General features: G+C 50.3%; 1 protein-coding gene across 14 annotated transcripts in view; it reads left to right on the forward strand.

Annotated features, from left to right (window-relative positions):
• Positions 1-12,505, forward strand: part of LOC125948999 (probable serine/threonine-protein kinase DDB_G0267686) — an 80,431-nt gene that overhangs the window by 57,263 nt on the left and 10,663 nt on the right. The window contains exon 1 of one of the 14 annotated variants that reach the window (XM_049675651.1): positions 4,461-4,763. The exons of 12 other annotated variants lie outside the window; for them this stretch is intronic. The gene's annotated coding sequence lies outside the window, so the exon portion shown is untranslated. Of the gene's footprint in view, positions 1-4,460; positions 4,764-10,194; positions 10,199-12,505 lie in introns of those variants that run through there. One more of the 14 variants, XM_049675652.1, reaches the window with a different exon arrangement.

Consider the following 12,505-nt stretch of genomic DNA (forward strand, 5'->3'; position numbering starts at 1 on the left):
ATCATGCCCTGGCAAGGGAGAGAAAGAGAGAGAGGGGGAGAGGGAGCACAAAAGAGAGGAGTTGAAGAAGGACTGCGCGGATGGGGAGGCTCTTAGCCCATTACATTATGCATACACCACCGACGCTTCTAGCGCTTCTCCATTCCATTTGCTGCCTCCAACGGGCGGTGGTTGTTCCATAACACACATCCTCCTATTATACATCCGCGTCTCATATAGTCCACAGTAGTCTCTCTCACTCGCGGCTCCTTCGATGCTGACGACATCTGTGTAATGTTTGCAAAATGGCCACCAAATGGATGGATGGGATGCGTCGAGCGACGAGTCGAGCGGTGGCGTCTTCCTTCTCTGGCACACATACACTCGCTATAAATAGCCGGCATCAGTAGCAGCAGCAGCAGCAGCAGCAGCTTCTTTTCAAGCTTCCTATAGCGTGGGTTGTGCTTTCTTCGTTTTTCTACTCTACTGTCGTCTCGTCGATGCTGTCGACTACACAGCCCCTAAGCTACATAAGCCCCTAGTGCCGATGCTACTAGTCGGCCGCGACTACTACACCACCATCATCAGGGCTGCGTCTGCGTCACTAGGCAGCACCGTGGTACTACTACAGTGCATGCATACCTTCAAGCAAGCGATCGAGCGAGGCTGTTTGAGGGCTACCATCAACACCACCATCACAAACACATCTAACCGGGGGGGGGAGGCGGGAAGCACGAAAAGTGGCTTCCCTTCCATGACACGGGTACGGAGGGCGGGGGGAATGGGATGTTGTTGGCACGTGTTGTTTTTGTAGTCAGCGTCCTCCAGCGAGATGGTGGAGATGGCTCCAGTCGCGGTGGGGTTAGAGCCTTCTATATGCTCCTCGGTGTCATCATTTCGTCTCGCTTGTCGCTCTCTCTCTCACACACACACACACACACACACACACACACACTTTTGTCTCTCGTCGAAAAAGTGCTTCTCCTGCGAAAAGGTGCGCTTTTTTATGCGAGGACACACATCCATCATTACATGATGATGACCTTGAGCATATAACGGCGCTTCGAACAAAAAATTGCGTTCGACATTTCCATTTGCTTTAGTTTCTTCTAAACTTGTTGTTCGCATTGCGATTGTGGTTGTCTCTCCGTCGGAGGGTCACGCAGCATCATTATGTGCTTTGCGTTTGAAACATGTTTCGATGCTTTCGATGTACGTTGGGTATTGCTATTCAATCTGAAATTCTCGGTTTAAAGTTCAAATTAGTTCAAAAAGTTATTGCCTCGATATCATACCGCGGATTGCTGTGATGAGAATTAATGGCAAGCTGATTCAATATGTGTTCTCTGACAGTTACATAAAGAGAGAGAGAGAGAGAGAGAGTGTGTCAGGTAACATAGTAGACACATATGTGTTTTGCCTTTGACAGCTTAGCGTTGCTTAGCGATGGATGTGGCGATATACTGTCTTCCAGTTCCAGCTGTTCTAGAAGCATCCTGAAACCATTGTTTTGATCACACTTATGGTTGCTTTTTCTTCTATCTTCTAGTACATTCTGTCTTGAAATAAATGATAGAGGATTGTTGTTCCCTTTTTATTTCAAAGGCGCTCTGTTTCGTGGCAGAATTTCCTGCTGCAAAAATCCCCAACGCAAATCGTGGCCTCGTGCCGCGTCGCGTCGCATCAACAACATTCGTGCGTCGTCACACAAACCAGCGCACACGGTGGGGCGCTTAGGAGCGTCAATAAAAAACGCACCGACCGAACGATAAATACATAAACACACGCACATCATTACCAGCAAGTTGTGGGACCACCCCACCGAGGTGTGCTAGTCTATGTTTGCGTGATTCCGTTTAGGAAGAAGCATACAACGACGCCGAGGTGCTTTAGATTTCGGATACTGGAGAATTCGGTATTACGGCGTTACACGGCGCTACGTGTATGTTGCTCCAAAACCAATCCGAAAAATACGAAACAATGTGTATCGATGTGTTGGTGGGGATCCTGTTTTCCTGACAAATAAAACCGCAGCGATATCACGCGGTAATGATACGACACGACACCTTTTGCTATCGAAGGCAACTAATTGCGAACATGATGCGCGGTGGCGTACGCCGTGTAGCCGAGACGGACTGTGTGTTTGTGCTCATGGATTTCAAGGTTAAAAGTTACGCGATCCGAGGGTTTTACCTATTTTTTATCTCGCTTGCAGATAAGGTCGTGCCCTCTCCCTCTACCAAGGTGATTAGAGCTTCCCCCCGAAACATATTGAGGTGCTATGAGGTTGCACACACACGCACACACACATTATAGTGTCCCAAGCGACCGTCTCTAATAGAGTGCTAAGTGTCCGATCGTCTATCCTTTTAATGCGTCAGTTTCGAAAACCTTAACACTACATTAGCGCAATAGCCGATGTAAAAAGAGATCAATCTAGTATCCAGGCGGGCTATGACGACGACAAAACCGTTGTCAGAGTTGCTCGAAGCGAACTCTCTCTCTCTCTCTTGACGCAACGAACGAATGCGAACGCACCGTCGCCGCACCGGGGCGCGCGCGCTGTCACACCACCGATCGACGACCGACGCCCGTCGTTGCCACCACCGCCGCTAATCGGGGCGTGCGCGAGCGCTGCTCTGGTACACGCCGCCACACGGGTTTGTTTATAGCAAGTAGGTCACCGAAGCGTTAGCAGACGCGTGTTACGCGCTGACGTTACGCGTGACAAATGATGGACGCGCTACTACCGGGAGGTGAACCTCTCGCCGAATCCCGTCGTGTCTGCCGGCCAGACATATGCTCACCCTCCTCCCGCCCAGCTCATGTTTGCCTCATTTGCAGGGATGTGCAAAATGTGTCTTGTCTGCCTGGCGTTAGGGGCGGGGGGGGATTGAAATCCTGGCGATGCCTCCTACTCTTCACTACTCGTCTAAACAGTCGATCAGTCGGTGCCTGAAGATGGTGAGAACTTTCACTTTTTTTCTGCACCGAATCAGCCAGAAGAAGGGAGAGGAGGAGGAGGCGGAGGAGGAAGTGCCGTGCGGCGTTCGTGGTTTGCGGTTTTTGGCTGATGACTGGAGATCGAATCACACATCACGAGCGATCACGAGGAGGCGTCTTAGGGTGCGCGATGTAAGCTCGTTAGTGCGGGTGTGAGGGATTTATCAGCTCAAGCAGCAGTGGCTTTAGGATGATGATAAATGCCGCCGTTCCGTGAGAAACGGGCGCGCGATTCATGGTGCGGCGCCGATTGTGCGCAACGCTTATCAGTTACCCAGTTGGTTTGGTTGTTCCCAGTGCAGTACTTGTACTGAGGAGAAAGAGAGCGATAGAGAGAGAGAGAGAGCGTAACTATGTACGCAAGTGTCTCGGAACTCGACCTTAGGCTCGAGAGCTTAGGCTGTGGTTACGACAGACCAAACGCTCGGTACTACTCGCTATCTGCTAGCGGGCTCTGCTCTGTACACTCCGGGTATATACCAGTATAGGAGATCGAGAAGAATCTGCAGGAGGGGTCGCGGTCATGTCATGTAGTAGAGAGGAGGCTGTGTACACAAATGATGAACTGTTTGGAGAATCCGGAGTAGATTCTGTGGAAAATGTTCGATGTCGATGATCTGGTTGCAGTACTGGAACCTCCGGCATAGGGCATACATAGACGTCAATTCGTCAATCGGAACTATCTTCGAAAGAGCAAGGATCTCCGGAGCCATAGACCTTACAGCGCAACTGTTGTGAGGGCAGCAGTGTTGTGTACAGCTACCGGATCTTTACTAGTCCACTGGATGAAGGCTGGACTGGCTCCTCAGCTGTCAATACTAATCAATCCTGCGAATCGATTCTGGCGAGATTGATCGATGATACGCTTCGCGCAGACGTGCCTCCTCGTGCCTTGCGCAAAAAGAAGACGGCTGCTGCTGCTGCTGCTACCGGCGGGCTATTGCTGCGACGTGTTAACACAAATATTTATTATCTCGCGCGGCTACGGCAGTATAAACACGCACCCTTTCTTGATTACAACCGTCTGTTCTGTCCATCTCCCGGGGGGCGGCAGTGGCGGGCCCTCCCATAAGAAGGGTTCTGACCAGGACGCCGAACCGCAAGGGGAAACAACGAGATTGTTGCGGCTCCGGCGTTCTATTATTTCAAGTTCCGCGCTGCCCGCTCCGTCCGCGGTGAAAAGCGAAAGGTTTTGTTTTACGGCTTTGCATTTTCGATTCGGATTCGGCCATGCCACATTCTCTCATTACGTCATACTCTCGGCCAGAATCGAGGTCATCGAAGTTTCCGCTAGAGACCAAAGAGGAAGATGGATGATCGGCCGAGAGTTTCCTTCGCTTCTCATCTCCGTCAGCTCATCTCTGGGGTATTGTTATCGTTGTGAATTCTTATAGCCGCCACGTCTCTAGCCCGGTGTTCGGTGGTGGTTATGCACCGTGATTCGACACGACGCCGCGGCCAAGGTACGGTGCCATATCGTCGTCGTTGTGGATCGTGATCGGATTGTTTGTCTAGTGTACGTTTGTACGGATCTAATGGCTATACAATGCCGGTATACTCTCCATGATCTGCTGCTGTTACTCACACATGGTACAATGTTGGCCGGGAATGATCGGGATCAACCGGTCGGAATAGTGGCACGGGCGGGATTGGATGCAGTGAGTTACAGGAAGCGACGGAGGAAAGGCTTGTTCCTTCCTCCGCTCCTGGTTCCCTGGTTCGAGTGATCGAGCTTTTGATGTGTCATCATGGCCCCGCAGTAGTACTAATAGCGCTCGTGTGTAGGTGTTTAAATTATTGTTGATCTCGGGCGATGCCGGTTCCGCCATGTTTTAATCGCGAGGAGGTGGAGTGTGTGTGTGTGTTTGCGTTACGTTGCGCTGCGCTGCCTCTCTCTCTCTGCTCACACCTGTTGCCCCATAAATCTGTTTCCAGATCAGATCTCGCCTAATTCGCCTATAGCAGACGACTTGTCTATAGAGAGATTTCGTCATCCGCACTTCTTCCCACCTCCCCCGTGTTCGCTGGGAGGCAAAGAAGGATGAGCGCCACCCAGTCGCAGCGCGCAACAGTGAAAACCTTTTTCCAGAACACATTAAGCGACGTAGAAAAGATGCGTTGGTGGCGGCGGTTCAGCAGAGCGCGCGCGTATGTTGAGCGCATCTGTCGTATGGTGGCGTCAGAAAACGACTCCTACGCAACGTCGTACGGGCGGCGGCGTGTGGGCACCATGATGCCACCGCCAGTAATTCCCGGTACTCGGGATCGACGGATGCTGTGCAACTATTTGCGCGGTTTGTGTGATTTCTGCGCGAGTCAGCAGCAGCACCTTCAGTCCCCAGAAGACCAGAGGTCGATGAGATCCAAATTCTAATGCTCCTTGACATTTCGAGCGTGCGCCTTTCGACCGACCGAAATGAATGTTCATTATGGGATTTAATGATGCAAAATGAAGAAAAAACCAACGATGATGTTTGCTATTCTAGAGTCCATCAGTTATCTGCTGTCCAATTGTGTTGTGTATGGCGTGGTCTGGCGGAACCGCGAGGAGGTACAAGGTACACACGTTCCATTCTGTTGTTGTCACTGTTCAGGGGAGGCTGATTGATTGGGAAAAGGGAAAGAGAGAGAGGCGTAACGCATACAAAAAAATCCGTGGACCCCACAGTGAGTGAAGTCCGAAGTTTACGGATTTCTAAGCACCGGGGGCTTTCAGAGGCGCCAGCAGCAAACTCAAGTCGTCATCGGAACCATCGATTCGATTTGATGCATGAAAGTTGCGCACGATAAGATATGAAGAGGAGGGTTTTTTTTTGCGTCGTCGTTTGCGTGTAATACAAGCCGGGTTCTGGCTTCCCCCGGCGTACCGGTTATAACCGGTTCATCTTGCAGTGTCGCACAGTGTGTGTATATTAGCTCAGCAGGCTATACAGGATACAACGCCGCTGGGTTTCTCCAAAATACACGCCGCGGTAATTCCTTTGGTACATTTGGGAATGCTAAGCTATGACAGCCGGTCACACACACATACACAGGTATATGGGGATTCGATGGATCGAATGTGCCGGTTTCTCCCCCTCCTCGACCGCGGCCTGATGTGACGACCACGGCACTCCGTCGAACAGGTTATGCGGAGCCTCCTCCTTCGATCCGAGTAATCCGTTCGCAAATTGGAGAACAAACGGGATAGCAACCGAGAGAGAGAGAGAGAGAGAAAGAAAGAGAAGCGATCGAGAGCTCGCGAGATTCGCGATGAAACGGGTTAAAAAAGGTATGGTGGTTACGCCACCGGGCGGCAAGTGCGCGCTGTTAAATCACTTCATTTGGATTCTCCCACAATATCCCCTCCGCCCTGTGGGGGGGCCATTAACAGCCGGCGAGAGAGCGAGAGACCTTGCCACAGACCCTGTGCCATGATGTTGCCATGCTAACGGTCTTTGCCTACCGCCACATCAGCAACATATACGCGCGCGAGCAACCTGTCCGTAAGAAGGGCGGGCGCCGTTCATCTGTTTGTGCCGCCATAGTGATGCTAGACCGCCAGCACCAATTTCCCTTTTCTCTGGTGCATACGCACAGGGGGTAAAGGCCACTATGCCGCGAACCACTAAATTGCGGCCGTTGTTTGAGGAGTATCATAATACACCGGCTTAGGTCACAACCGCTGACAAGCAGCAAGCGTGTGTCTGGCGTATGGTAATTTATCAAAGAAGGCAAAGAAGTAGGCAAAGTAGGCGCTCTAAGATACAGTTTTGATTCGTTCGTGACCGTTGAACATTTGGAGTGTCGCACAACTTGAACTCACTCAATCGGCCATAAAAAGAACCGTCTATGTCGGTTGTTCACTATTCTATCAATCGGTTCTGGAACGGTTCACGTGTTGTGCCGCACATCGCAGACAACTTGAACTGATCGCGCAATGTTCACGTGGTGTTTCCACGACGGTCGACAAATCAAGTATTCGTCGTCGTACTGGAGAGGGGGGGTTTCGTCTACTTCAAACCCCCTTCTCCAGGGACCTTGTACCCCAAACCCCATACCGTGACAGTGACACTTCTGGCTGATGTCTTTTGTCGCTGTCTTTTGTGCACCTCACGTGTGCATTGCTAACCAGCTCAACCCGAGCCATTGTTGGGATCTCTTAAACAGTATGTAAAAGCGCGTCGCGTTCAGAACCACAACCACTACCATGATCATCATCATCATCATCATCGCCATAGTGGTGGTGTCAAACAAAAACAAATCCAAACTAAGCGCCGCTTCTTCGCCGCTTCGTGGGCTTATCTTGTTTTCCGTGGTATGGCGTGGCGTTGGACAACTTTGTCGAGTCACGCTGACGAGCCCGAGACGGCGGCCGGCGGTGACGACGCTGCTGCGCGCACGACAAGCAGTGGAAATGTCAGGCATGTAACGATGTGGTGTGGTGTGGCCCTTTTGACGCACTCTTGCTAAACGGTCCGCTAGTAGTAGTCGCGGTTGCAAGCTTTCGGAGTCTGGGAGTCGCTTTTGCCCCCATTGGTTACAAAAACAATCGCGTCATCTTCGGCACACAGCGAGCGAGTGCGAGATGAAAGTGAGTTCGAGTTCGAGTTCGATTATGGAATCGAGTAGATTTTGCGGAGCAGGAAGACGCGAAACGGAGCCACGTGCCTGTCTCTTCAATGTTTGTTAGAGGAACCTCGAGGGAGAGAGAAAGAGAGACAGGTTATCGAACGTAGCCGCAACCTTGAGGAAATTGTTGAACTTCTGCAGAAACGCATTAGTTTGTGTGGCGAACATTTTGGGACTTTTTTTTTGTTTGTTCATTCGTCCGGAATTAGCTAGTCTTTTTTGGGGAGGACAGAGAGCGAGAGAGAGAGAGAGAGAGAGAGAGAGAGAGAGAGAGAGAGAGAGAAGGTCAAGTTTGGTGGTGGTGTTTCATTGGGATGGAGATTGTGCTTGAAGACAAAACTCGATTTTCGCCTTTTCTGACGCAGTAGCACCATTAGTGGGGTTTATGGCGTAGGTCATCAAACTAGATTTTTATTTGAAGGAGAATATTGACATCGTTATTCTTGGGACATCAATGGATTTGCAATGAAATCCTGGCTGTACACCTTTGATTGTAGCTACCGATTAGTCAAACTCGGCCAAACAATTCCCTCCGATTGGCTCATCAGATTGATGAATAAATCCTAGGGATTGATTTTCTTCGTCCATCCTTCCAACAAAGTCCGGTATGAACTTTTACGGCAAAGCCAAAGAGATATTGCGCGGTGTGTGGTGACCATTGTTTGGCCCTGGACCATCCCGATGCTCCTCCATGACAACACCAAACATTGCTACAATAACGGTCGGACGCGTGCTAGCAAGAAAGAGAAACCGATAGAGCAGTAGTGCGAGTGCCATTGCCACTTGAATTGCGGTTCACGGATATCTTGGATACATATGAGTCAGCCGCAAAACGTGACGCGATAAAGTGCAGGGCCAGCAGCTCTCAATGCACCATAGCACAATCACTACCAACCGTTCTATATAGAGATGTAGGCGCAGGGGGGGGGGGGGGGGCAGACTAGTGGCGGTTCGGTTGCCATCGACGACGACGCAGGGAAAACAATGTCAAACAAAAAAAGAAAAGAAAAAAAAACGCGAAAAACGAACAACCAGTTAGTAGTAGTAGGCAGCAGCAGCAGCAGCAGCAGTGTGTCTTAGTAATCAGGCCATCACCATCAAATGAAGGCAGAGTCCAAGGAACCCCCCCTTTCAAACACTCCGCTAGGGGGAAAAAAAGCAAAAAGAGCGTCCAACGAAAGGTGAAATTCCTTTATAGCGTCCTCCGCTGCCGCCTATCTGAGCAGCAGCAGCATGACCTCTTGAAGCAACCGCTACCACACCGTTATCCTCACACACAAGGAGTTATGCAGTAGGCTAGTGTCCTGTCCCGTCCCCGTGTGTGTGTCGGTACGCTTGTGTCGGTGAGCAAAAAGACGCAAAAGAGAACGAGAGCTAGAGAGAGAGAGAGAGAGAGAGAGAGTTTTCGTGGCGCGTTTGGGTGGAAACTATGGAAACTGATGGTGGGCAACGCCACAACTGTGGCGCTTTTGGTGCTTCCACCTACCACCACCACCACCTTGCAGGACACACACACTTTTGACTTCACTTCCAGCTGTCACTAGCCTGACTAGCGGCTCCGTCGTGGTGTGACCTTGACCTTTTTCTTTCGCTTGGTATGTTGTGCGCCTGTCAACAGTGGCGTACCCACCCTCTCTCCCTGACTCAGGACTGCACGGTATGAGTGTGTCAACAGTTCTTCTCTCTGGCAGACGCACACTAATACAACGCGCGGGAGGATACTAGCATGCGGAAACGGAATTCGTTGACCATCCTGCTTAGTATCTTCGGGGTGCTTAAGTGTGTGTGTGTGTGTGTTTGAAGTGGTATACTAATTTCCTGTTGATGGTGGTAGTAATACAGAAGAGAGAATTATGCTGCAGCAAAGCTACTACCATGGAACGATGCTTTTGACATTGCAAGGACTCGCTAGATCGTTCGCTCTCGCGCTCTCGACCTACCTCGTTTCCCCAAAAACTGGTTCATGGTTCACCTTCGATAGAAATAGAAAGAGAGCAAGCGAGAGAGAGAGAGCGACAGAAAGGGAGCGAAGCGGAGAGACAGAGAGCGAACAGAAGGAATTTTGTTTACGTTGGCAACCAAACAACGGCTTGCTGCGTGGCACACACAGATGAGGGGGGCACATCGCACCGCAGTACAACAGCACCCCCCCCCTCCTCCCCTCCCCACACGCTGTCTCTCCCTTCCCGTTTGTTGATGCCGCCAACATCCGGATCCGGGGGTGGGAAGCGAAAAGCGAAAAGCGAATTTTTGTTTTTGGATCCCTGCGGCGCGCGCGCGCCCTCTATGACAACAAAGGATATGAGAACACACACCCACCTCCCAAAAGAGACGCTGCTTCATCGCAAAACGTCACGTCCTTGTTTGGTGCTTGATCACCGCGGTTCAGGCAGCACAGATTTTCATGATGAGTATTCCGCTTTTCCAACGGTGGCGGCCGGCCGGCCACCCTTTCCTAGGTGGTTTGTGATCATAAAGAGGAAGGTCCCTAAAGCCTGCTTCCTGATGAACGGTGCTGGTCGAAACAGAATACATCTTCTTCTGCTTGGTCACGTATTCTCGCTGGTTCAATCCATGCCCTTCTGGCCGTTTCCACACTAGAAAGGTATGGTTGATTTTTTTGATGTTGCCTTTTTATCTGTTTTATTGCAAGCAAACCGAAAGGCTTTGCTTCTCTGCTTTTGCTCCAATCCGAACGGAACTGCCAATGCGTATGTGTCTATGTATTGAACTCGGTTAGTATTTTGTGGAGCAATCTCTCCCCGTAAGCCATGTTTTGCTTTTATTTGTGCGTTTGGATGCTCCTACCACACTTTCCAGTTAACCATCGGTCGCGGTACCCGTCACCGCTGCAAACCTGCGATGCCATTGTGTCACGTGTGTGTTTGTGTGTGGCCGCAGGTTGATATTCCTGTTTTCGGTTGATTGGCAGGATCGAAAAGAAATTTCTAGACCCTGCGAAGGTGCCTTTCTCTTTATAACCGTGCTCTCGTGACGTGTTGCTGCTGGCGATGCACAACGGCCACCTCGATCGAATGTGAAACAATCACCATCATCATCATCATCATCATCGTCACGATAATCTTCTGATGGGTGTGTTGTTGCCTTGGCAACTGGCTTCAATTTGTTTGTGGTCCAAAAACCAGTTCGACGGTTTCGTTTATAAAAAAAAATCCTTTTTATTTGCTCTACCCACTTCCTACGTAGCCCTCGAATCATGTGCTCAACGTGTAGAACCTGTCTCAAATGAATAGTTTAAAGAATTAAAAAAAAAACCCCAACAAATCGCTACCCTCTCTGCTCTATATGATTTGATATGCAAATTGGTAATCGTGCACAAACCAGGAGGGTGGGAGGACGGGGGGAGGGGTCAAGCAAATCCACGTTGACGTTTCGCGTGCACATTTGCTGCATATCTTGCAGGCGCGCATAGGTGGACCGCAGTAGTAGAGTAGGCAGGTAGCGCTCTGCGTCTGTCCACTAAGTAGGCGAGTGGACATAGGGAAGAAAATGTCGTTTGCCGTGTCCTGCAATAGAAGGTGTATAGGAGAGGAAGGGAACGAAATGCTATTAGTGTCGCGCCCGAAGTGTGTACTTGCTCCATCGTTGTAGCAACGAAAGTACACCTTACATTGTGGCCCGGAGGTTGGGGGAGGGGCGCCAATCCAAGGTTCTTTCTCCATTTCGTGACCCGTGCTCATTTTCCCGTTTGCGGCGAGGGAGCTTCTTCTGTTGCGCGGCCGAGAAGAAAGTCTCTCTCGCACTCACTCACTCTGACTCTCGTACGAGGGGCCCTGCTCCAGCATTATCAATCCATCAATTGTTTGTGCCTGGTACCTGTCGAAGTGTGGTTTCTCTGGTAACCAGGACTCTGGCAACTTGTGTCGCCAACAACGTTCACTTGCGTGTGTGTTTTTTTGGGATGCATATTTTTTGGTCCCCAGCTACTAGGGGGACTTGGGTGGCTTAGATTTGCCCTTCAAAGCTCCTCGGCATTTCCTCGTGTCACGTACGTGCTTGCTGGTGACATAATATTTAAATTGTTTCCTATTCCCTCCGCTGCTAGCCCTCCCCATTTGAGAGCAACTGTGGAAACAGCAAATTGAATTGAAACGTCACCACACCAACTTTCGACGAATTTCGGCGAAAAGTTTTTCGGCAGGTTCCTAACATCTTTTGCTCCTTAGCTTATTGTCGTTTGTCTTTTGAAGTTGTCAAATCAGGTTACGATTGGTTGATGCTCTGCTTGCTCGTTCGCTCGCACGATATCATTAAAATCTATCGATTCGCTTCACAATTCTGTGAACAGATGGGGAGCGACCAATAGGAAGAGCTCCAACTGGAATCCAACTCACGAGCATACGGACGTAGAAAAGGAGTCGAATCAGCAGCAGCAGCAGCAACAGCAGGAATTGGTGTCTATTTCCGGGTCTTTTAATCGTGCACCTAAAGGGGGACAACGGCACACAGGTATCGATGAAGTCGGTCAATGGTTGATTCATTCATATCCGGTTCGATAGCGAAGCCGAGTCCCACTTTACGATTGACCTTTGCGATGCGATGAAATGGATATGGATACTTGGGGCTGGGCTTTGGGTCACAATTGGGTCAGTTCGGGACGCGCCTTGCGTCGTAGCAAATACCATGTACCGAGACCCTCCAGGAAGGATACGAAGGAAGAATCGCTAGTTGCTCGTTTGGAAGATTTGGAACATTTGTGCCAAAATCATTTAATTGGATTAACGGGGCTCCCTTTAAATTGGATCCAATTTTTGGTTGTTGAAGGACATGCCGCAATTCTGTTCGACGTCGCCGTCGCAGTCGCTTTTTGTTTACCGAGGGATCATTCGACCACCGTAGTCGTCGTCGTCGTCGTCGTCACCTGGTTACTATTGTTACACACCCCGCCACG

Source organism: Anopheles darlingi, chromosome 2 (assembly GCF_943734745.1).
Source record: "Anopheles darlingi chromosome 2, idAnoDarlMG_H_01, whole genome shotgun sequence".
NCBI classification, from domain to species: Eukaryota; Metazoa; Arthropoda; class Insecta; order Diptera; family Culicidae; genus Anopheles; species Anopheles darlingi.